This window comes from Sus scrofa, chromosome 6, assembly GCF_054392235.1.
Source record: "Sus scrofa isolate SSC_HxYL_T2T_F1_AM1 chromosome 6, Sscrofa_HxYL_maternal_Yorkshire_Landrace_v2.0, whole genome shotgun sequence".
NCBI classification, from domain to species: domain Eukaryota; kingdom Metazoa; phylum Chordata; class Mammalia; order Artiodactyla; family Suidae; genus Sus; species Sus scrofa.
This window is the reverse complement of record NC_139388.1, coordinates 110,964,758-110,991,308: the sequence shown is the minus strand read 5'-3', so window position 1 is coordinate 110,991,308 and position 26,551 is coordinate 110,964,758. Positions and strand designations below refer to the sequence as shown.

General features: G+C 39.7%; 1 protein-coding gene across 7 annotated transcripts in view; it reads right to left on the bottom strand.

Annotated features, from left to right (window-relative positions):
* GREB1L (GREB1 like retinoic acid receptor coactivator) overlaps positions 1 to 26,551 on the bottom strand; it is a 273,839-nt gene that overhangs the window by 182,003 nt on the left and 65,285 nt on the right. The window lies entirely within an intron of this gene.

Below are 26,551 nucleotides of genomic sequence, written 5' to 3'. Positions count from 1 at the left end.
ATTCTGTGCAGTTTCCCTTTTGGTTATTAGTCATTCTTTTTTTTTTTTTTTTTTTTGTCTTTTTGACATTTTCTTGGGCCGCTCTTGCGGCATATGGCGTTCCCAGGCTAGGGGTTCAATCGGAGCTATAGCCACTGGCCTACACCAGAGCCACAGCAACGTGGGATCCGAGCCACGTCTGCAACCTACACCACAGCTCACGGCAACACCGGATCGTTAACCCACTGAGCAAGGGCAGGGACCGAACCCGTAACCTCATGGTTCCTAGTCGGATTCGTTAACCACTGCGCCACGACGGGAACTCCTGGTTATTATTCATTCTTGAGTTTTTCTAGGAATATTTAGAGAATATTCATGTGGGAAAGGACTAGGATCATAGTTTGAGCTAGGAGGAATTTATTCTTTAACACAATGTTGTGTATATTATATTAGCTTTAACTGTTCCTCAGTCAGAAGAGAGCAGTAATTAAAGGACTATTCGAAATAAGAGTCCCCCCACCCCATACTCTGCCTCGTTCAAAGATGGCTATACAAATGTTATTTCTCTGGACATTTTTTTCTTTTTTGGTATTTTTAAATTACTTTATTTTATTTATTTGATTTTTAAATTTTTAAATGATTTTTATTTTTTCCATTATAGGGCCAAGTCCTACCGTACAGCCAAGTGACCCATCACACATTATTCTCCATTACATTCCATCACAAGTGACTAGATATAGTTCCCCGTGCTATACAGCAGGATCTCATTGCTTATCTACTCCAAATACATTAGTTTGCATCTCTGGATATTTCGTATGCAGTGTCAACAATCTTGCTTCTTTTTCAGGCCAAACCAGCTCCAGGGAAGCTCTTGCATCAACTTGCACACTCATTCTTATTGTTCCACACAAAGAATTATTGGTTTTACTCCTAAGACTGTCCTGTTTACTTTACTATTCTGCCAGCTTTTTTTCAGATCTGTAGATACAAGGATCTTCCCATGCCCTAGTCCCACCTTCACTGTATTTGGAGTGGTTTCTCTCGCCTTACAGTTTGGGGTTATAGATATTATCTAGGCTTGTCAAGGTTGGAGGTTTTAAAAAATATTCCTCTTCCTGCTAATTGCCATCATGGAATTTCCAAGAGAAGAGGGGAAAAAAACAAACAAACTGGAAATACTACCCGATAAATTACTCCAAACTCTAGAACTATCTAATAATTCAACTTTTTTTTTTTTTGGTTTTTTTAGGGTTGCACCCACTGCATATGGAGGTTCCCAGACTAGGGGCTGAATCAGAGCTACCGCTGCTGGCCTACACCACAGCTACAGCAATGCCAGATCCAAGCCTCATCTTCGACCTACACCACAACTCACAGCAATGCCAGATCCTTAACCCACTGATCGAGGCCAAGGATTGAACCCGCAATCCTTAACCCACTGATCGAGGCCAAGGATTGAACCCGCAATTCCTACTCGGATTGTTTCTGCTGCGCCACCATGGGATCTCCTAATAACTCAACTTTTGACTCTTAATTCTGAAGACACAATAGTAGATGATAAGACCTTAAGGCATAATTTCCTAACATTATTTATCAACATACTTCCATGTAGATGGTAGAATTAACAACAGTAGAATCCCTCTTTATCCCAATGACTTGGACCCATGATTAGTTGGTTAACTGAAAGAATCATTTAAGGGGGGTGTGTAGGGTTGGGCTTTGTCAATTTGGTTAACCTTTGGTTTTCCCAAATCTCCTTCTCTTTATGGTTCTAGATTAGAATTGGGAGATGGGAGGATGGTGGTGTGAGATTTGGGAGGTGGGGGTAAAGAAACAGCCACTACCCTTGGCATGTTGCTGCACTCAGAAACAGTGACAGATTGTCACAGGTGCCAATGTGGATCCTCACTTGTTCCTGCTCTCCTCTGTTCTAGCTTTTTGTCCTGACTCCTGTCTGAGAATGATTCCAGGGCCACCTGCAGAGGTTGGCTGCAGCTCCACCGAGGCAGCCTCCCTTAGGTGACAGTTCCCCATAGACCTCTCCCTGAGGTGAAGTCTCACCTCAGGAACAGCCATGGTTGGCTTCCACATCAGTATTTTAGGATGACTTGTTAGTGACTCCATGAGCTTCTGCTTTTCTTTCAGAACTCTCCTTTCCCAGTTCCTCCCACATTTGCAATTTCTAATTCCTAAAATAAACTCTTTATTCACATAACATTCACAGTGGCTCTGTTTCCCTGACTGAACCCTGACTGATAAAGTGTAGACTTAAACACACACAGATCTATTTGTATATTTAACTTGAAACATGTAAATGTCCATTCATTTGCCATCTTTGAATGAAGTATAGGGTGTGAGTCAATTGTTTGTAGATTCCTTTGATGTACCATACCCTTAATGCAGTATCTATAATTTCTAGTTTCCATCTTAGAGTGAAACATGAAATAATATGGGTCCAGAATACTTCTAGATTTTTCTGATCCTGCCTATCAATATCTTTTACAGTAACTTCACCAAACCTATTTCTGCAGGAATTATTTCTGGCAAGCACCTTTACCAAGTCTATCCAAATTGCTTAACCTAGTTTTCATAGAAACAATAACTATCTTTTATTTATATTTCATTGGTTATTTAATGTCTATTTAAATTGTGCATTTATAATAACAACTGGCAAACACATATTTAGGAACAAACGAAAGATTCCTGGAAGGAGAAATGTTGGGCTACTGAATAACAGCCGTGATCATTCAGCTACCAGTGTGCTACCCATGGGCATCTGGTGAGCATTTTTTTTTTTTTCTTTTTAGGGCCACAGCCGTGGTAAATGGAAGTTCCCAGGCTAGGGGTCCAACTGGAGCTGCAGCTGCTGGCCTACACCACAGCCATAGCAACAAAGGATTTAAGCCGCATCTGTGACCTATGCCAGAGCTCACGGCAACACTGGATCCTTAACCCACTGAGCAAGGCCAGGGATTGAACCCACATCTTCATGGATATTAGTCTGATTTATTTCCTCTGTGCCACAACAGGAACTTCTGGTGAGCATGTTTTACATGTGGAGAACCCTGGTAACTCTTAGGAGGTCAAAAGAGTTATCATTATAATCTGAATCTGACACATCCCACAGATTGTTTTTGGAATAAATCTCTGACATCTCATTTACTCCCTCTTCATGAAGGCAGAAAACATAACACGCACAAAAAAAGTATCTGAGTTTCATAATCATTAGATTTACATTATTTTGAGTTTTCTAAATTTTAGGTATTGGAAGGCAGAGACCAATTACGACTATGTTTTGACCCATAGATGTGGCTTTGTTAAGGTCAGAGTAGCAGTTCTTTGGAAGAATCTTGCATGTAATTAAACAAATCTAGGAAGGATAAAGTAAAACTTTTAAGGTCATTCTGCTGTCTCTATTTTGGAAGAAAAGGGCCAAAAACTGTATAAGACACCCTAAGGATCTCAGAGTCTTTATTTGAATTTAAGGACTAGTCCACTATTATTTATTTTTAATCTTCCTTCTTTTTCTGTGGCCTGATCAAACAGATAAATCTAAAGATTGTCTAGACATTGCTGAATACTTATTACATACCAAGTTCTGAAATGGCTATTATCACAGGTACCGTCTCATTTAACCCTTACACCAATCCTAGAGGACGTGATTTATTCTATATGAGGATATTTTCTATATGAGGAAACAAATCAGCAGCATTGGGGACTTAACCAAGGTTACTCAGATATAAGCAGTTAAGGCGAATTCACCCCAGGTCAGCTCAATGGCTTTTCACTTCAGAGCTGGAAAGAATGTGAGTAGGAGATCATGTTTCTTAGTCCCATGAAATATAATTGATAAACTTACATTTGTTTTACAATTACAAAATTATTATATAATGAGTTTACAATTTTTTAAAACATTATATAACTTGAAATAAGGGGATTTAAAAATGTATTAGGAAAAAAGAGGCCTATCTCATTAAACTATCTACTTGCTAAGAAATGGTAGTGAGACAAATTTTAAAAAGTCAGAGCAATAACTGATGTAAATACGCTTTGTATTTCTCTTTTCTCTGTTTAGCAACCTAAAACAACTTTTAGAAACACTGCCTACTCTTTCACAAACGCCCAATAGCAAGAGGTAGTTGTTACTGCCAGTTAACACGGGAGAAAGCAAGCTCAGAAAATCCCAAGAACACAAAAGTATGTGGCTAAGGTAGGAATAATCACCTTTGTGCCTGGTGTTCTGTCCATTAATGCTGGCTTCATCTCTTCAGCCACCATCAAAATGAGTCAGTACCATTTGGCGGAGACAAAAAGATCTGGGTGACAAATTTCAGCTATAATCTTGAGAGTATTCTAAACATAATATTGCGCCTTTTCTGATTTTCTGTAATTTTAGCGAGACCTCTCTCTTTCATCACTTAGACAATGACTGGAACAAAAGGAAATTGCTCATGTCCCAGTTTTGCGGAAGCCTCCAATAACACAAATGCTAAAGGCGGCCGATTTGCTTTTTGCTTGTCACAAATATGTTTCCTTGGTTTACTGAAATAAGCAGGCTATAGCCAGGAAGTTACTCTACAGTCAAATTAATAGTTACATTCTCCATCCAGCTTCTAAGTGAATTTTGAAGAGATGTGTGTCTCTTGTGTGTACTTTTTTACCCAGTTAATAAATGTATTCAAGATCATGGAAAGCCCAGTCATGGTCTCCAGGGAGTTCTGGCTTTAAGTATTCTGGTCTAAGTTATCTTCACATCTATGAATAAACATCATTTATTGGGTGAAGCTCTCACCAGAACCAGAAAAAATGAATTGCCAGAGTTCCCGCTGCGGCTTAGTGGAAAAGAAGCTGACTAGTATCCATGAGGACATGGGCTTAATCCTTGGCCCTGCTCAGTGGGTTAAGGATCCAGCATTGTCTCGAGCTATGGTATAGGTCAAAGATGTGGCTTGAATCACATATTGCTGTGATTGTGGTGTAGGCCAGCAACTGCAGCTTCAATTTAACCCCCAGCCTGGGAACTTCCATATGCTGCAGATGTGGCCCTAAAAAGCCAAAAGAAAAAAAAAAAAAAGAAAAAGAAAAAAGAAAATGAAACGAATTGCCGATGGTTCCCTCCACCTCCAAACACATTCATTTTAGTTTTACTCTTTGTACTTAGATTTTTCTTTGGAGACTGTTCTCTAGCTGATCATTCTGTGCTTTATGTGTTCTCTTTCCCATTAATTTGCAGACATCCTCAGAAGAGCACATCTGTCTCTGCTCTACTCCTGGTTCACAAATCATAGAAGGGGGGAAGGGTGGTACAGACAGCAAAGTAATACCGATGGCCCAATGCACACCAAGTCCTCTTCATATGCTATTACTTTACCTCTCCACAAACATTTTATGATTTAGCCATTATTATCTCCATTTTACAAAAAAAGAACTTGAAGTTCAGAGAAGCTGAACAATTTCCCTGCTGTAACAGAGCTAGTAAACAGGATAAGACCCAAACAAGATCTGCCCTCTCTTCCCACTGTCCCACACTGCCTTCTTCTCCCTATTTTTTTGGCCATGTCCATGGCATGTGGAAGTTTCAGGGCTAGGGATCAAACCTGTGCCACAGCAGGGACCCAAGCCATAACAATGATGACACCAGCTCTTTAACCAGCTGAGTCATCAGGGAACTCCCCTCTACACATTTTTAAGAAATCCTTCATTGTAAGATTTTCATCAGAAGAAAGGCAGTAAGGCCATCTGCAGCAACATGGATACTACTAGAGATTCTCATACTCAGTGAAGTCAGAAAGAGAAAGACAAATACCATATGATATCACTTAAATGTGGAATCTAAAATACCGCACAAATGAACCTATCTACAAAACAGAAACAGACTCACAGACATATAGAACAGACTTGTGGTTTCCAAGGGGGAGGGAGAAGGGAGTGGGATGATGGGGAGTTTGGGGTAGCAGATGCAAACTACTATGAATTTATTTTTTTACTAAATAAAATTTTTTTTTGTCTTTTTAGGGCCACACCCACAGCATATGGAGGTTCCCAGGCTAGGGGTCCAACTGGAGCTATAGCTGCTGGCCTACACCACAGCCGCAGAAACACAGGATCCAAGCCTCATCTGTGACCTACACCACAGCTCAAGGCAATGCCAGATCTTTAACCCACTGAGCGAGGCCAAACCTGCAGCCTCATGGTTACTAGTCGGATTCGTTTCCACTGCACCACGACGGCACCTCCAAACTATTACAAATTTATAATGGATAAGCAATAAAGTCTTATTGTAAAGCAGAGGGAGCTATATCCAGTCTCTTGGAATGGGCCATAATGGAAGATAGTACAAGAAAGGGAATGTAGATATATGTATGACTGAATCACTTTGCTGTACAGCAGAAATTGGTACAATATTAAAAAAAGAAAAGAAAAGAAAGGCAATAAGGGAGTTCCATGGTTGCCTAGCTTCATTAATTTAAAAGTTTTTTTTATTTTTTAATGATTTTTATTTTTTCCATCACAGTGGTTGCCTAGCTTTAAAGATCCAGCATTGTTATTCCTGTGGCTCAAGTCACTGTTGTGACACAGATTTGATTCCTGGCCCAGGAATTTCCGAGTGCTGTGGGAATGCAGGGGGATAAAAGTAATAAATTCTATTTTAAATATAAAAAGAAGAGTAAAAAATAACTTTTTCTAGCCTCCTGAGAACTATGATAAAGAAAAACAGTTATTGTAGTACTATGCTACCTTTGTAATACACTTGGTCAAAATTTTAGAAAGTGTTTTATGTTATTTTTCTCCTGATTATCAACACAACAGCACACTCATTTTAGGAAATACAGACGGTCCTTGACTTTCAATAGTTCCACTTAAGATTTTTGACTTTACAATGGTGCAAAAGGGATATTCATTTGGTAGATACCATACTTTGAATTTTGATCTTTTCACAGGCTAGTGGTATGCCCTAGGATGCTCTCTTGTTATTTTGTTATTGTTGTTGTTTTGTTTTGTTTAGGGCCGCACCTGTGGCATATGGAAGTTCCCAGGCTTGGTAGGGGTCAAATCAGAGCTGCAGCTGAAGGCCTGTGCCACAGCCATAGCAATACCAAATCCATGACTTATACCACAGTTTGTGGTAATGCCAGATCCCTAACCCACTGAGGGAGGCCAGGGATTGAACCCAAATCCTCATGGATATCAGTCAGGTTCTTAACCTGCTGAGCCACAATGGGAACTCCCCCCCACCCCTGCCTTTTTTCTTCCAGGATGCTCTCTTGTGATGCTGGGTGGCAGCAGCCAACTCAACTCCCAGTCAGCCACATGATCACAAGGGTAAATACCAATATGCTTGCAATCATTGTCTACCCAGACAACAACTCTGTTTTTTTAATTTCAGTATAATATTCAATAAATTAATTGAGAGAGTCAACACTTTATTATAAAATAGACTTTGTGTCAGATGATTTTGCACAACTGTAGGCTGATGTAAGTATTCTGAGCACATTTAAGGTAGGCTAGACTAAGCTACGATGCTTGGTAGGTTAGGGTTATTGGGATGTGATCCCATAAGGAGAAAAAGAGCTATATGGCAAGTAAGAAAAAGTTCAAGTACTTAAAAGAAAAACACCCTAATCTCAGCACTCAGAGACAATTACATTTAACATGTCACTATGTTTCCTTCTAATTCTGCTTTTTCTCTTCCAGTCATTTTTGTATATATTTTCTTCATATAATTGAGATCAGTCTGCACATTTACTATTAAACCTCTTTCACAGAAAATCATATGGAAAACATTTTTCACTTTATTAAACCCTTTTACTAGACACTGCAATGGGCAATACTGTCCTTAAAGCAGGAATAAGTTCCCTTGCCCTGGATCTGGTGTTTTACAGCAGCTCTGCTGCAGCCCTTCTCTTGCTATATACTCCTTTCCACAAGATGAGGGGTCCAAGGGAAGGGAGTGTGTATACACACAGAGTCTGTGTCATCTTTCTAGACCATTCTTGAGGTACTTGGAATCCTGAGATTCCATGACTAAAAGGCCCTGCTGAGACCTCTTCTCCAGGCTTGTCCTCTGAGGCTGACTGCATAGCACTGTGCCTTCCAGGTGTTGCTGGACTTTGGATATGAAGATTGGGTGTCCTCACAAATGTGGGTAAGGCTCCTCTTGGACTGAAACACAGCCAGGAAGAGTCAGGGGCTGGCTCTACTGATGGTACCTCATTCCAACATGGAATTCCAAACAGTCTGAGAATTCTAAATTTAAGCCTGGCCATCCCGGTCATTTAAAAGATATATATGTCAAAACAGGAGTATGAAACATATTCAGTCTGGTAGCTTGATTTATAGCTTTAAAATATTTAGACATGCTTTGCAAGCCTTCATTCTTTTCCTCCTGCCTTGAGTTCCAAAAAATGTTGTGGCAAATATATTTTTTCATGTGGGTATATCATTAATAACCTAACCATTCTTCTAATGCTGAACATTTAAGTGATTCCTAAATGACATATATTGAACATCTGTGCATAAATATTTGCCTTCATTACTGATTACTTCTTACAATATACTCTGAGAAGGAAAATTACTGGAAGGGAACCCTCCTACACTGCTGTTGGGAATGTAAATTGGTACAACCACTATGGAGAACAGTATGGAGGTTCCTTAAAAAACCCAAATATAGAACTACCATATGATCCATCAATTCCACTCCTGGGCATATATCAGAGAAAACCATAATTCTAATTCTAAACCATAACACATGCACCCCAATGTTCATTCCAACACTATTCACAATAGTCAATACATAGAAGCAACCTAAATGTCCATCAACAGAGGAATGGATAAAGAAGATGTGGTACATACATACAATGGAATACTACTCAGCAATAAAAAAGAAAGAAAGAATGCCTTTTGTAGGAACAAAGGTGGACTTAGAGATTATCTTTGTCAGAGAAAAACAAATATAATATGATATCACTTATACATGGAATTTAATAAAAATGATACAAAAGAACTTGTTTGTAAAACAGAGACAAACATACAAATTTCAAAACCAATCTCAGATTATCATAGGGGAAAGCGTTGGGGGAGGGAGGAACTGGGAGGATGGGAATAACATATACACATCACTGTATAAAAGAAATAATTAACAAGAACATACTGTTTAGCACAGGGAAATCTACTTGATAGTTTGTCATAATCTATATGGGAAAAAATATATATCCATTCTTTTTGTCCATTGCTATACAGAAAAATTATATATGTATAACTGACTCACTTTGCTGTACACCTGAAACTAATACATTGTAAGTCAACTATACTGCAATAAAATTTTTTAAAAAAGAAAAATTACTAGGTCAAAGGGTATAAGCTCTTAACATCCAACATCTTAAAACTAATGGTTAGATTTATGGGCGATCTCTCTGAGGGCTACCCCTATCTCTCTCTCTACCCTCCACCTGCACACCAGTTCCACTGACCTATAGGTTAATGGTTACAGAGACTATGCCTACTTTTAAAGAATTTTATACATGGTCATTTTGTGTCAAGGTAGGAAGCGGACTCATAAAGTATCTTTTTTTAAGTTGAGGAATAATTGATAAGTAATATATTACATCCAGATGTACAAAATAATTATTTAATATTTGTGCATACTGAGAAATGATTACCACAATAAATCTAGTTAACATCTACAAAATATCTTTTGATATTCTTTAGCAATATGTTAAATTTCAATCCTTAAAATCAGGAACGGGCAAACCATGGCTCTTGCCTGTTTTTTAAAATAAAGTTTCATTATTACACAGCTCTGTACATTCATTTTCATACTGGGGACATCTGCTCTCGAACTACAACAGCAAGGTTTGAGTCACTGCAACAGAGAGCATATATGGCTGGCCTAGAATGTCTAAAATATTTCTGACTCTTTAAAGAAAAGTCTGCCAACCCCTAACCTAAAATTATCACAGAAATGGGACCTAATCAAACTTACAAGCTTTTGTACAGGAAAGGAAACTATTAAAAAAATAAAAAATAAAAAAGAACAACCTAAGGAATAGAGAAATTATCTGCAAATGATGCAACTGACAAGGGCTTAATCTCCAAAATATACAAACAACTCACACCACTCAACAGCAAAAAAAAAAGCAAACGACCCAATCAAAAAATAGGCAGAAGACATAAATAGACATTTCTCCAAAGAAGACATATGGCCAGTAGGCACAGGAAAAGATGCTCAACATCACTTAGGGTCCTCAGAAAACTAAATATAGAACTACCGTATGATCCAACAATCCCACTCGGGGGCATATATCCAGACAAAATTACAATTTAAAAAGATACATGTACCTGTATGTTCACTGCAGCACTATTTACAATAGCCAACACATGGAAACAACCTCAATATCCATCAACAGACGAACAGACTAAGAAGATGTGGTACACCTTCTACAGCTCAATACCAAAAAAACAAACAAAAATCAAAATACGGGCAGAAGATCTAAACAGAAAATTCTCCAAAGATATACAGATGGCCAAAAAAATACATGAAAAGATGTTCATCATTATTAGAGAAATGCAAATCAAAACCATTATGAGGTACCACCTTACACCAGCCAGAATGGTCATCATCAAAAAGTCTACAAACAGTAAGGGGTGAGAGGGGGTGGAGAAAAGGGAACCCTATTACACTGTTGGTGGGAACATAAATTGGTGCAACCACTGTGGAAAACAGTATGGAGATTCCTCAGAAAACCAAAAATAGAACTACCATTTGATCCACCAATCCCACTCCTGGGTATCTATCCAGAGAAAACCATGACTTGAAAAGATACATGTACTCCAATGTTCATTGCAACACTATGTATAATAGCCAAGGCATGGAAACAACCTAAATGTCCATTGACAGAGGAGTGTATAAAGAAGATGTGGTACATATACACAATGGAATATTACTCAGCCATTAAAAGGAAAGAACTAATGGCATTTACAGCAATATGAATGGACCTAGAAATTATCATGCTTCAAAGTGAAGTCAGTCAGACAGTGAGACACCAACATCAAATGCTATCACTTACATGTGGAATCTAAAAAAAAAATACACAATGAACATCTTTGCAGAACAGATACTGACTCACAGACTTTGAAAAACTTATGGTTTCCAAATGAGATAGGTTGAGGGGTGGGGTGATGTGCTGGGGGTTTGGGATGTAAATGCTATAAAATTTGGTTGTGATGATTGTTGTACAACTATAAATGTAATAAAATTCATTGAGTAATTAAAAAAAGGTATTCTAAAGTTTTAACAATCTAGGAAAAAAAAGAAGATGTGGTACATATATACAATGGAATACTACTCAGCCATTAAAAAATAATGAAATAAGGCCATTTGCAGCAATATGGACGCAACTAGAGATTCTCATACTAAATGAAGTAAGTCAGAAAGAGAAAGACAAATACTATATGATATCACATATCACTTATATGTGGAATCTAAAATAGGGCACAGATGAACTTGTTTACAGAACAGAAACAGGCCCACAGACATAGAGAACAGACTTTTCATTGCCAAGAGGGAGAGGGAGGGAGTGGGATGGACTGGGAGTTTGGGGTTAGTAGATGTAAACTATTACTTTTTAAAAAAAAAAAAAAAACTTTTTAGGGCCACACCTGAGGCATATGGAAATTCCCAGGCTAGGGGTCAATTGGAGCTGTAGCCACCACTTAATGCCACAGCCACAGCAACTCAGGACCCAAGATGCATCTGCAACCTACACCACAGCTCACAGCAACGCCGGATCCTTAATCCACTAAGCAAGGCCAGGGATCAAACCTGCATCCCCATGGATACTAGTCAGATCCTTTTCATTGCACCACAATGGGAACTCCCAAACTACCACATTTACAATTGATAAGCAATGAAGTCCTACTGAAGAGGGAACTCTATCCAGTCTCTTGGGATAAACCATGATGGAAGATAATATAAGAGAATGTATATATATATGACTGGGTCACTTTGCTGTACAGCAGAAATTGGCAAAATATTGAGAATCACCTATACTTTAATAAAGGAATTTAATTATCACAGGATATAAACCATAAAACAAGAGATTAGAGGATACTGAGTAGTCATAAATGTACAATACGTTCTTCCCAATTTCACAAGTAAAGTGTTCTGGCCTCGAGTGTCTTTTTTTTTTGGTGTTCCTGCTGACATCTTGATCAAGCTGTTGCTCTTTCATCTGTTTAACAAACATTTATCAAGTACCTACTCTGTGTCAATTAACTTTGCACCAGGTACTGATTGTTCAGGGAAGAATAATTCATCATTTGGGCTAAAAGGAGTTTACTGATTCTCTAAGTGCACGCGCCTAAGCTTTGACAAAGCCAATGGGACCATTCCAATCTTCCCAGACCATCTCCTGTCACTTTGAGATTCTAAGAATGAGTTCTGTAAATAGCAAGTGTTAGAAAGAAACTGTGGCAGAGAGTAGAAGCACTTTTACTGTAGCATCTTGGAGTTTAAACCATAATAATTAAGCTACCCTGGTGAAAAATCACTGATAGCAGACACAAGAAGAGAAGGCAAACAGGCAAAACAAACAATTCCTGTGTACCAAGCAATTCCTCCTGCAGAAATTCTTTTGATGTTTCTGCCTCAGTCAGGCAGCGAAAAGAATTGCCTACTTTTTGACATTGGGATGAGCAAGAGGTTGGTAATCTGTGATTTTGTTTCCTTGAAAAATTAAAATTCCTATATATGAGGAAAAGCCCTTACATGTGCAGGGAGGAGAGAGAGAAAATTTAAAGGTCATCACTATTTTTTTTAACTGTCCATAAAGATGGGGCAATGACAGCGTAATTTAGCTTTGAGAAAAGACAAAACCTGAGCCAAGAATTTCAGAAGATTCTAAGAAATGTGGTTTGGATCCAAGTTTGATGGATGTATTTTTGGAGTGTTAAAGGAAAGATAAAAGGGAGAAATCATTTACAACCCAGATACTTTCTCACTGTTCGTTGGCACAATTAATTTGTTATAAAATTACATTCAAAAATTAACAAACCAAGAGTTCCTCTTGTGACTCAGTGGAAACAAATCTAACTAGTATCCATGAGGATGCAGGTTTGATCCCTGGCCTTGCTCAGTGGGTTAAGGATCCAGCGTTGTGTGGCTTTGGTGTAGGCCAGCAGCTATAGTTCGGATTCGGCCTCTAGCCTGGGAATCTCCATATGCCGGTGCAGCCCTAAAAAAAAAAAAAATTTAACAGACAAAAAACAAATGTCTTGAATGCTCTGTAGTCTTGGATGGTCACCGGTATAGCTGTCTTCTGTAACTCGAATAAAAGAGAGAAGAGCCTGTGTCTGTGGATTTGCTTTCCTCTTCTGCCTCTTAGCTGGTCAACCTTGTGTAAGTTTCCTCCTTTCTCAGAGCCCCAGCCTCTGCAGTGTTGATAATAACACTTACCTTGCTGGGTTCTCTCATGGACTAAGTAAGGTAACATGAGTCACTCATAACACAGTTATTGGCATTTATTTGGTGCTGAACAAAATATATGTTTGTTGTTGTCGTCATAATTTACAATATGTGTTAAATTCCACCCCTTCCCCCCAAATGATGGGATAGACCCTTGCCTCTATGGTTTTCCTTGGCAATTACCTGCCTGGCTTCCATTTTTCTTTTCAGTCACTAAAATTCTACCAACAGAGTTGTCTTCTTTTGGCTACTGAAATCTCTCCCGCTGAGAGTGGTCAGCAAAAATGTAAATGCCTGTGCGTGCTCGACCTCTTAACATGTTATCGGCTGAGCCCTCTCTGGGGATTATGCAGTATCTAGCTGAGCATAGTATCTTTAGGATAAAGTTCCCTTGTTGAGCAGCACATGTGCCTGGAGAAGGGAAAGAAATACTTAGCAGGCGGGTGGGTGGGTGCCACTTGGGCACAATTTATCATCTTGCCAAGGATTCTTCTTTGATGGCTCATTTGTGGAAATATGCTCATTTGCAAATAGGAGTACCTATCTGCAAAAGGAGAGGCCAGTTCTCCTAGGTCATGGCAACTCAGAACCACTAGAATGACTTGTTCTGACCTACTTAGAATAAACAAAGCTCCATGCAGCTATTAACTATTTGCATCACCCGACTTTGCTATAAAAACACAGTTCTCAGACAGTCTCCAAAGTATGTGCCAAGGACTTTGTTTTGTTTATTTTGTTCTTGTGAGAAAAGTCAAAGATAACTAATACTTGCATTACTAATTAGCTTCTTTCTATTGTCTTGATTATTACATTCTTTTTCAAGTGCTTCTAATGTCTCTTCTACCTAGTCTTTGCCTGGCCAAAAAAATTATTGTCTTCCTGTCCCTCACAGAGTGTTAGAGAAGTTTGTCTTGACTTCCTCACCCTCCACCATTCCCCCTTCAGTCCTTGTAAACATTACTTATATATGTGCACCTTGATGGATTTTGCTTTCTCAAGTTTTGCCAATACAAGCCCTCTATTCCCCAAACCCAAAGGCCTTATGTCCATCTTCATCCTCTACAGCAATAGGTCTCTAATAAGAAGTGTGCTATGCAAAACAATGCTTGAAGTGCAAAAAAGGAAAAATTTTTGACTTTTATTACTATTTTATTTATTTATTTTATAATAATTTTTTTCTATTATAGCTGGTTTATAGTGTTCTGTCAGACTTTTATTACTATTTTAAATTTCCACCTTAAAATTTTTATTTTGTGTATTTTTTTTTTTCCTACAGAGACCCTTAAGGGCATCTAAGATCCTTGCAGGGCATCTGCAAGGTCAAAACTGTTTTCATAATAATACTAAGATAGAATTTATCTTTCTTCACTCATTCTCTACAGAGTATATAGTGGAGTCTTCCAGAGGCTACACGACATGGGATATGGCAACAGATTGAATGAGGAAGAAGATATGAGAACTCAGTTTTTCTATTAAGCCAGATATTAAAAGGACTTATAAAAAATGTAAAACAATGATATTCTTGTCACCGAATTTATTCCTGTTTTAGAAAAGTTGTTTTTCATAAAAATGTTATTTATGGAGTTCTCATTATGGCTCAGTGGGTTAAGAACCCAACATAGTCTCTGTGAGGATGTGGGTTCGATCTCTGGCCTTGCTCAGTGGGTTAAGAATCTGGCATTGCCATGACCTGTGGTGCAGGTTACAGATGCAGCTCGATTCTGGCATTGCTGTGGCTGTGACAAAGGCAGCAGCTACAGCTCCAATTTGACCCCTAGCCTGGGTCCATATGCTGCAGATGTGGCCTTAAAAAAATTTTATTTATATTACCATGTTATGAATGATTATTGTTATTTTTAAATGAAACAAATATTTTAAAATCTTAGTTTTAAGTATCAGTATGGTAAAATATGGTAAATATCAAGAGATTTACAGTGATATGTTGGAGTTGGCTCCTATCAGTTTGCCAGAGAGCTATTCATAGCTTGAAATAGTCCATGGTGGGAGTTTATACCACAGAAATCAGCAAATGCCACAAATCAAGACTTTTGTTTTTGGCAAAACAGTGGTAATGAACCCAACTAGTATCCATGAGGACGTGGGTTCAATCCCTGGCCCCACTCAGTGGGTTAAGGATCTGGTGTTGCGGTGAGCTGTGGTGTAGGTCACAGACCTGGCACTGCTGTGGCTATGGCTGTGGCTGGCAGCTACAGCACCAATTTGACTCCTAGTCTGGGAACCTCCATATGCCGTGAGTGCAGCCTAAAAAGCAAAAAAAAAAAAAAAAAAAAAAAGACTGGTTTTGAAGAACTGGTTTACCAGCACACCACTGGATAGAACTCATTTAAAAATTCTTTGGGCTCCTATATAGAGTTCCGAAAACCAAAAAAAAATTGGGAACTTCTGCTCCATAGTATTTAACACTGGGTTTTAAATTTTATTTTTTATTTTTATTTTCACTTTTTTTAAATATAATGATTTTTATTTTTTTCATTATAGCTGGTTTACAGTGTTCTGTCAATTTTCTACTGTACAGCAGGATGACCCAGTCACACATACATGTATATATTCTTTTTTCTCACATTATCATGCTCCATCATAAGTGACTAGGCATAGTTCCCAGTGCTACACAGCAGGATCTCATTGCTAATCCATTCCACAGGCAACAGTCTGCATCTATTAACCCTAAGTTCCTTGGAGAATAGACTTGTGGTATTTTTATTTTTGTTTCCTTGGCTTTGGTGTGCAATGGCTTGATGTAGGTGTTCACAGACCAGGGATCAAACCCGGGCCACAGCGGTGAAAGTGCCGAATCCTAACCACTAGGCCACCAGGGAACTCCCATAATACAGGTAATTGCTACATTCTTGATACTCTTTCCACGCCCTCACCCCCTTCCTTACAGAGAACACAGAATCCTCAGAATCTGCTCATCTCATTCTTTTTCTTCATTCCTCCCATTTTCCCTCTAACCTGATAGAGCACCAGTCATTCTCCTAATTTAGTCTCTGAAATGTTTCTCTGCTAAAATATATTGCTTCTCAAAGTGCAACAAAATCACTTGGAGGTGCTCATTAAAAATGAATATTTTTAGGAAAATTATATTGTTCAAACCTATTGAAACACAAGTCTCTGAGGGAGTAGAGTGATCAACTTTTTAATATCCAGAGGTGATTTTTGCAATGATCCTAAGTTTGAGAAGCTTCTAGTCATCTCTTCTTTGAGGATCTCACCCATTTCCTTATGCTTAACACCTCTTCTTTGTTTCTAGCCTCAGCTACTTTCTTGTGCTCCAGAGAGACATCTTTAAAATCTCCTATGACATCTCCAAAGACTGTCTTGCCATCACTTCAAGTTCAGCAGGTCCCACGCATAACTCCTCGACTTCGCAAGCAAATCTGCTACTCATTCTCTTGTCTTTCCTTAGTCAGTGACACTATGGTTATCTCAATTACTCAGATCTAAATGCCTGAAATCATCATTACCTTTTACTCCTTCTCCACTGCTCCCACATCTGACTACGCTCCCAGGCCTATAGAGTCCATCTCTGAAACATCACTTGCTTCTCTCCTGTCCATTTCCAAACTAGTCTTGGCCTTCTTGATTCAGCCCTTGATGATTACATCACCTTTCTCTTTTTGCCAAGACTTCTCAGTGACTTGAAAACCAACACATTTTAGTGCCCCTATGACTTCTAATGCCACCTGTCGCCAGGTCAATACTGTTTAAAGCTCTTGGAAAATTCTTCTGGAGATCGTTGTGTGGTCACTCATCATTCACTCTATCACTGGGTATAGGTGTAGGGCTGCCTTCAGCACAGAAAACTGACCTCAAGATGAACAGAAGCAAGACTTTGGTAGAAGAGGAAGCTGGAGACTCTGCTGCTGGTAGGCAGAGCAGAGATGCTGAGAAGTCATTCCGAAGAGTTACAACACCAATACTGCCCATGAACTTGGAATTAAAACAGTCTTAGCTGGAAAGGACATGTTAGAGTTAACAAGTGAAAGCTGAGTAACAGTCAGAGAAAAAAATGACATGTAAGGCCAGCAAGAAAAGGAAAGGTTTGAAGGAAAAAGAGTAGACATGTGTGTGGGATAGCTCCTAGTCACCCCTTTGGCCCCATCTCCCCCCATCTCCACCTGCTCTGTGTTGGGAAGCTGATCTGCATGTATACCCATCCTGTACATCCACCTAAGTTACCCATGCTCTGGCTTCTGGCTGGGGTTGGCCTAGGGGAGCCCTGGAGGGTGGGAGAGTATAGGAAGGAAGGGAGTGAAATCAGAATATTTGCCCCATCAGCCAGATCTCCCACAGTTGCAGCTCCTGTCCTCTCCTCCCTCCTCCATGGTGCAGGTCTAGTAGCAGCTCCCCCCTCACACCTCTGGCTTAGGGGTGGTGAGCATACCCCCTGCTGTTAACAGCCCTGGGGTCTTGTATCACCCCTTGTGCTGCTTCATCTCCTGTCCTCACTTCTGTAAACAGTTGCTCCACCAACTTCTCGAATCAGTCCAATTTGAGTATATATATCGTGTGTTTCCTGACAGATATACACAGGTCCAGAAAAAAAAAATCACTGAAACTAGAGAGCAAGGGGAGGAGGAGAACAGTTGAGAACTGATTTTCTTCCATGAAAGATGCTTTTCCCCTGTCTTGGTCCCATTCTTCCTCCAGCCCTCTTCCCATCTTAGGTTACCCTCTTTTTCCATGTTTAATCTACTTTCCTCATTACTTTGCTGTATCCACCACCATTTCTTCTTTCATATTTTCCTCATTCACTAATATAAGTTTCTTATTCCTCTTGAACAGTTTATCCAACCCTTTATCCATTCCGAAATAAATACGGGGTGGGGGGGGTGGTTGTTTCATCTTTCAGTACAGCATAGTCTTCTGGGCCTTGCCTCATGAAACCTTACTGCTAATGAGGTTCTTTCAAATCTTTCTTCTTCATAGGAACCAGCACTGCATTCAGTCTCATGGCTTCTTTGAAAATACTCTCCCTTACAGATTCCTCTAAATTTCCTCACCAACCCTTCTGCCCATGATTCATGTAACATTGATATTGTTACTGGTGTTGGGACAAGGGACATATGGTCCAGGTTTGCATTGTCTAGTGTGGCAGTCTCTAGCTATAAGGTGGCCATTAAAATTAAAATTAAAAATTCAGTTCCACAGCTGCATTAGCCATGTTTCAAATCCTCAATAGCCACGTGTAGTAATAACATCTATATAGAATATTTCCATCATCACAGAAAGTGCTATTGGACAGATTAGGGTCTAGATCAGGGTTTCTCAACCTTAGATGTACTGATATTTTGAACCAGATAAGTCTTTACTCAGGGTTGGGGTTGCGGGGGAGGGGGGGGCTGCCTGGGCACTGAAGGATGTTTTCAGCATGCCCGTCCTCTACCCACCAATGCCAGGAACACTCTCCCGGTTGTGATAACCAAAAATGTCTCCAGATGTCTTCAGACTCTGGTTTAGGTGCAATCATTCAGCTATAAATTGTGCTTTGCTCACCCACAAAGAAGGGGAACATAATTCAAAGAGTTAATATACACCTGGAGCAGGAGTTGAGACATACTTGGAACAGGAGATAGAGTAAGGAAAGGAGGCCAGAGAGTAAAAGGTCTCCACAAAACCCTTGTGCAGCTTATTACAACTTTTTAGTAATAAGTCCTAGTCCTTCTATAAAATGCAGTGAATTTTCCCTGGCTGCTCCCATGGCACTTGGAAGAGTCAAACAGGGTCACCTTAAAGTACAGTTCCCCTACCGCACCCCTGGAAAGTATCAGGAAGCATTCTGGCTGACAGGCACATTGATGATGTCTCCAGTTGGAAGTGCGAGGAGCAAGGCTGCCAGAACATCATCTTGTAACAATGTTAAAGATAACCAGGAGGCCTTACTAACTGGACAGGGAAACTCACACACATTCCTGCCCCCAGCACAGGAAGGGAGTGTCATCCCCTCCTTGACCTGCCCAATACTGTGTCTGCAGACTTTTTACAGCTCCTCAGGGTTAGCAGGCATTGAGAGCAACATAGGAAAAAGCTACCATAGCCTAAGGTTCTAGTGGATACAACTCAACTGTATAGAACAGGTTTTCCCAAAATGTAGCCACCAGTCCTAAGAGGTCCTACAGTGAAGAAATTTTTTAAAGACAATTGCCCACATTTATTTAGCCATGGGCTCACCTTCTGAAACGCACCTATTATAAGTCTTTGCTGAAGAGTGGGGAGGGGCTGTCCTGGGCACTGAAGGATGTTTGCAGCATCTCTGTCCTCTACCTACTGTGCCAGGAATATGATTTACCCAATGCTGACAAAAAGAAAAGAAGAATTGTGTTCAACCTGAAGTCTTCCCTCTGCCCAGAAGGCTTTCTTGACACTCTAAAGGATTTCCATCAGAAAAATGAAGGCACAAAAGAGATCCTGTCATCGGCTCAGGAAATGGTCACGCTTGAGAATATCAGAAGTCACTGTATGGAACTGGGAGTTGGAACTAAGAACAGAGCAGACCAGGATCAGGCTCAACCAGACAGGCTGGTGATTTTCTGCTTTCTTTTTTCTTCTTATTTATTTATTTATTTTCTTTTTTTTAGGGCTGCACCTGTGGCATATGGAAGTTCCCATGCTAGGGGTCAAATCAGATCTATAGCTACTGGCCTATGCTCAGAGCAATGTGGGATCCAAGCTGCATCTTCAACATACACTACAGCTCACAGCAACACCAGATCCTGAACTCACTGAGCGAGACCAGGGATCAATCCTGTATCCTCATGGACACTATGTTGGGTTCTTAACCTGCTGAGCCACAATGAGACAACCTCTGCTTACTTATCACGCACTCAAGGTAGGAAGGAGACCACTGCAGATGAATGAAAGTCTGTAGCACCCTGAGCTATATAGGGAGACAGAAATCAGGTTGACACTGCCCATTCAGTCCAGGGTCTCAAAGAGCAATGACATAGTTTCAGGAATTGAGCATTAGAGAGGTTTACTGAACCAGTGATATAACTCAACCAAATAAAATAAATCACAGGGTGAAAGTCTCCTGCAGGCTCAGCCAAGGCACTGTGTGGTGCTAATACTCTAAAAATGAATAAAGGTAATACTCTATGGCCTCCATGTGCTCATAACCAGCTCCTGTGGACCAAGGATGGTGGTGGTGGCAGCACCCTTAACCCATTGTTTAATCCTGGCAAATGCATGAGGCTGGGACAAGGGACTGCCTGGTCCAGGATTGTAAATTACAATTATCTGAACACTAGGATATTCTGTAAATACACAGTTAAAGATATAAAATGGCAGGGACTAAATATTGCTCATCTTTGTATTTGACTCAGATGCTTACACCATATGTAGTTTACGGAAGCTATTCAATAAACATTGACTGAAGACTGAACGAGGTAAAAGGAAAAGCCTGTCTGTCTCACATGATAGATACACCCAGAAGGCAGGGACTTTTTCTGTTATTGTGTGTCCGCTCCATAGACTATTCAGGTGACATTGATATAGGAGGCACTGAGTCCAAGGCTAGTAGATAGTATCCAACATCTAAGAAATGATAACATTCGCATCAGACAGGATCCTGATCGGAAACAAATGGAACATTTAAATTAGGATAATCTGTGGAGACTTATCTGAAAGGGACTTGCAAAGCTGTGGACACAGTGTTAGAGATACTGTTGTGATTCAGTACTGGTGGCAGCAACACTGTTACCAGTCCTGGAGGAAAGAGATGAGAGGCAGGATTGATTACAGGAACCTGAAAGGAGAAAGTCTTAGAGGGAAGAACAATGACCTTAGGTCGAGGGCCACAGGCAGCCTAGGGCAACCCCATGAGGAGGGAGCCAGGAGGGCAATTAGCCTGACCTCAGTCTCCCTCCCCAGGATCTCCTACTGGGACTGTGCCATTGGCAGAAGGCAGAGGGCACAGGAGCCCCCTTCTGCAATCTTCAGGGGGTATAGGGAGGGACAGTAAAGAAGGGTAGAGAGTAGAAGAGATGGGCAAAAGGAAGTTTCCCTTAACAACAGGTCAACAAGGTATCCCTGAACTGGTGGTGTTTTGGAAATGTGTAAAATGCTAACTCTTGACCAATTTTTCTACGATATAATGAGAAAGAATCACTTCTAAACTCTTATTCCATATTGATGGTCAGCAACTGAGTGTTAGGACAATCACTCTAAATTAAATCTAGTCTATCACTCTAAATTAAAAATGGGATTTCAGCCAGGCCAAAAATCAAATCCTAATTAAGAGGAAAGTGAAGTTCAAATAACAGGTAAATTATGAACCTTAATTCTTCCAGACCTGAAGTTCAGCCACGAATTCACCAACTCCAGACTCCTGGCTAGAGGTGAAGATGTGGTTCTTCCCATCAGGAAAACTGATCAAAGGATAATATATTGCTACATATAACTAAAGCCTCTATTGTTAGAGAATATAGCAGAACTCAGTATGTGGAGATTTGTCAGTAGAATAGGGGGAAGGAAAGGTGCCCAAAACTCATAAGAAAAAACTTACTGCCATGCAGTAAAAACACAGACATTTGAGGACTGGGAAAACCTCATGAAGAAAGTCAGTGAAGAAAACCCTTTACCCTGAGGGCGGGTACTTTTCCTAAGAAAGTGGACAAGAAAACATTATCCATCAAATGACAGAAAATAACACAGTGGAATACCGGAGAGAAGAGGCTAAGAAAGATTCTGATTCTGACCTCAGAAATAAAAGAAACAAAAACAAAACATCTTTATCATCTTTTAACTTTGGGGAGTCTGTGGCCTGCAGTCTATTGACATTTTTAGCAAAGGCAAACAAAACAAAACAAAACAAAAAAACAAACCCTTTGGTTTTCTCCTCTCTTTGACCTTAAACATAGGCATACATTCGATATATTATACTTGACTGGCAAAGATTTACAGTCACAAAATGAATATTCAAGTGTTCCTTATCTATATAGTCATCGATTCCTGGAAAATCATTATATATTCAGAATCTTTACAGTTAAATGAATTGCTGCTTACCACACTCAGTCTGGAATTTGATTTTTTTTTTTTTCAAGAGAGACATATGCATGGCTACTGCCTGTTCAGTGCAAGCTGTTCTTGTCAAAATGAGCACTTATCACAATTTCAGACTCTTATCTGCAAGGAGTACACTTTGTACTGTTGTTCAAGCATGTAACACTCACAGCAAGTTGCAAATAAAAGATATGAACAACTGATAAATGATGACTAGTTTATATGCAAAGATACTGCAAGAGAAAAGCCAACTGACTACAAGGGCCAATCTCATTTGCTTGCCACAAATTAATAGAATAACCAGAAGAGAAAGGTCCATTCCCTGGCCTTTGGGTCACTTAATTATCATAAACATTTGGCAGGAGTGGTTCCACTAAAATATAACCTACCTTACATTCACAGATTCAGTAGCTTATATTTTTTAGGGACCTAAATGTGCTTATTCATGAATTCAACCAGAAGTATTTACTGAGCACCTACTGCACATACCAAACAGGGTTGCAAGTACTGGGGGTACATCAGCAAATATGATAGGCAAGGTTCCTGGCCTCTTTGAGCTTACATTCTAGGGGAGATGGAGAATTACAATAAAAAGGTAAATAAATAAGTAGGAAAATTTAGCTAGTGATCTTTTATCTAAGAATAAAATAGGTAATGTGATGAAGAGAAACAGGGGAGGGTCAGGCACAACTTAGGTGAAATATTCAAGGAAGGCCTCTCCGAGGAGTTGGCAGGTAAGGAGTTGATAGGTAAGTCTTGAACAATAGGAATAAGTCAGCCACGTGGAGCTATGGGGAAAGAGCATTCTGGGACAGAGAAGAGCTAAGGTTTATGCCCTGAGGTGGGAATAAGCTGGGGATGCTTCAGTAAGAAGGTCAGTAAGTGAGAGGGAAATGATAGGAGATAAGACAGCCCAGGTAGCCAGATGCCAGACCACGAAGCGCCTTGTAGAGAAAGGAATTTCGATTTTGTTCCAGCCATGGGGGTTTTGAGACAGACAGGATATGATCTCTGCTTTAAAAGGATAACTCTGCTCCAATGGAGAAGAGACAGTAGGAGAGAGAAGGCCACTGCAGTCAAGTAAGAGAAGATGGTAGCTGGAATGACCACAATCATTAAAACAATACTATGGGCTTAGCTAATGAAGATCTGAAATACTATACTGATTCAGAAGCAGATGTATATGGTGGGAAGTGGACAGATTAGGGCCCCTATTCTGGAGACAGGCCTGCTGGCAAATTCAATGGTGATATGTTCAGGGAAAGAAAACATTAAAAAACAACTCCTAGGTTTTTTATTTAAGTGACTATGTATTGTCATTTACTGAAAGGGGGAAGAAAAGGAGAAAAGCAAGGATGAGGTAGGTGGAGCTGTAGAGGAATCAAGAGTTGCATTTTATATACATTATACTTGAGAACCGATTAGATATCCAAATGGAGGTGAAAGTAGACAACGGTATGTATGTATCTGGAGTTCTAGGCAGAGGTCAGACATACTTTTACAAAGTCCAAATGAAAAATTTTATTAGATAAATAGGCTCAAGAGCAGTGGGGGCTGTGTCTAAATTTACTCTGGAGGCTACTGTGCCTCACACACTGAAGTGCTGAAAAAACACAGGATGGTGTGAGGTAGTAACCATAAAACCCAAAACTGAAATAGCATTTTTGATCTGTTCACTTGATGTAGCTCAAGTATTCCTCCACCCCAAACTGTATGACTGATAATTCCTTGTAGCAGAGAATACCACAATCAGGAAAATAAGACTATGGGCTTAGCTAATGAAGATTTGAAATGCTGTACTGATTCAGAAGCAGATGTATGATTTGCTAGCTCAATTCTGAACACAGTCATCCCTCAAAGATGATATCTAGGAAGAGGCAACCTCAGGAAAGACCTGCCAGTGCTGCTACATCAAAAGAAGAATAAATTCTATGAAGGGTACCTGACTAAAAGGTGTAAATAATGCCTTTTGTTGGGGGGGGGGTAGGTCAATAGAATTTCATAGAAATATAAGCAACTTCTGACTGGTTGTTCCTCAATACAATCTCAACTCCTGGTTGATTGGCTTTCTTACTCAACTACACATTCATCCACACATCTTACTCAATACATGATTCATCATGGTTTCAGAAAGGGAGCAAAGGAAGGCAAAAAGCATTTTAGCTCCTAAACATGGAACTCCAAAGTCTCAGTAAGTAGTACCTTACAAATTATACATTAAAACAGGTTCAAATGAAAAGCCAACGTGTTGAATTTAATAGACATGCAAATATGAAGAATTTTTACTTGGGCTGATTTCTTTACAGTAAGGTCTAACCCCCACAAGACACTTTTTGTAAGATCAATAGGGCAGGAAGTGGCAAAGTCATAATCAGTGACCTTAGATCTTTTTGAAGTGCAAAGAAGCAGAGTTACAGCCTACAGGGTAAAACTAACATCACACCTTTGAATCAGTGAGTGAAGAGAGGAGATCATTAACAGCTAACCTATTCTTTAGTGAGACTTTCAAAACCAATTAGAAAGTCCCTGGAAAATGTTATATTTATGCTTAATAGTTTAGTCCTGCTCAGACTACATTTTAAAATAATAATAATAATAATAACGACAACCTCCCAAAGCATGGTAATTTTCCATTTGGGAACTTCTTTTTCTATTTTTAGTTTAATTCTAAGAGATTATTTGGTGGTTTCTGTGCAAGTCTAATAAAAGGCAGTAACTACACCCGGGGGTGAGAATGTAGTGTATAAACACTTGAAGTTTCACTTTAAAAGTGCCCATGTGAAGATCTAGACTTCAAGAACATGTTGTATTCAAAAGGCTTGGCAACATAGATTGAAAGTGACTATTAAAATCCTCTGAATATGAAGTCCACCTACGTGAAAAAAAGTATATTATTGCAATTCAATCCTGAGACAACCTTTGGGTGGTGAGGTGTGTTTCTCCAACCTTCCAAACCCACCCCCATGACACTCCACCCCTGCTTAAAAAAAAAAATTCTTGTACATCCCAGGTTCTAGTCTGCTTTTCCTTAGTTTCAACATATTTATACCCACAGAGAGAGATGGCGGAGGGGAGGTGAAGAAAAAAAAAAGAAGAGAAAAGGAAGAAAGCAAAAGGCCATCAATGTTCACTTTCATGTGGCAGAGTGAAGAAGTGGTAAATGCTCTTAAAAGTATGTGGTCTACCAGGGTGTCCATGCCCTTCTCAAAGTTTCCTCCTCTCTGTCTCCCTTCCTCTGTTCTCCCTTTAGCAACATCCTCCTGACCCAGTCTCTATGTCAGCACTGGCCACACCATGCAGAAGCAAGCCAAAAATTAAATGCTGGAGATGTTTCAACATAGTCCTAATAGATTAGCGTAGAATATTAGAACTGGCCATTGTAAAGATTTGGTAATTGGCTTGAGCCATATGGAGTAAGTATTCCAAATTAGTGATTCCTTGTTCAACAATTTGAGAATAAAAAAATTTTGTTCATTCCGATGAGATATCACCACCAGCAATAAAAGACTGATAGGATTTATCTAAGATACGTAATGAAATCAGGTCCCATAGTGATTTCTAGTCTTTCAATAGGAAAAAAATGACCAAAGGAGACCTCATTAATGTTTCAGTTCTACCACCTCTAGGCTTTCTCTGAAAATTTCACCAGTGTCTGGGGTTCTAGAGCATGAAAAGAATTTGGCCACCTCAAATGCTTTCAATTCACTGGCCTAAAGTTCTTTGGGGGGTCAGGGGGTGGGGGTGGGAATCTGCCCGGAACTAAAATGTTCTGTGTCAAAAGACAGCCTCTGGGAGTTTCTGCAGGCTTCCCTCCCAGGATACCAGCAACCAAGGATACACTTCCTCCTGCTAAGTTCTACAAAGCAAACAAAATGACTTCTTGTCGCCCTCACTCCAACAATGCTCATAGATAAGGGAGGTTAAAATTCCATTAAGAACCGGTGAAATAAATGGCAAATTATTTCAATTGCACTAAATGATTCTAAGACAACCTGCAAGAACATTTATATTTTCTTTTCTGAACAGTGTTCTGCCAGATTATCAAACATTCTCCAAATGCCCACAACATGGAGGGCATCACACTTACTG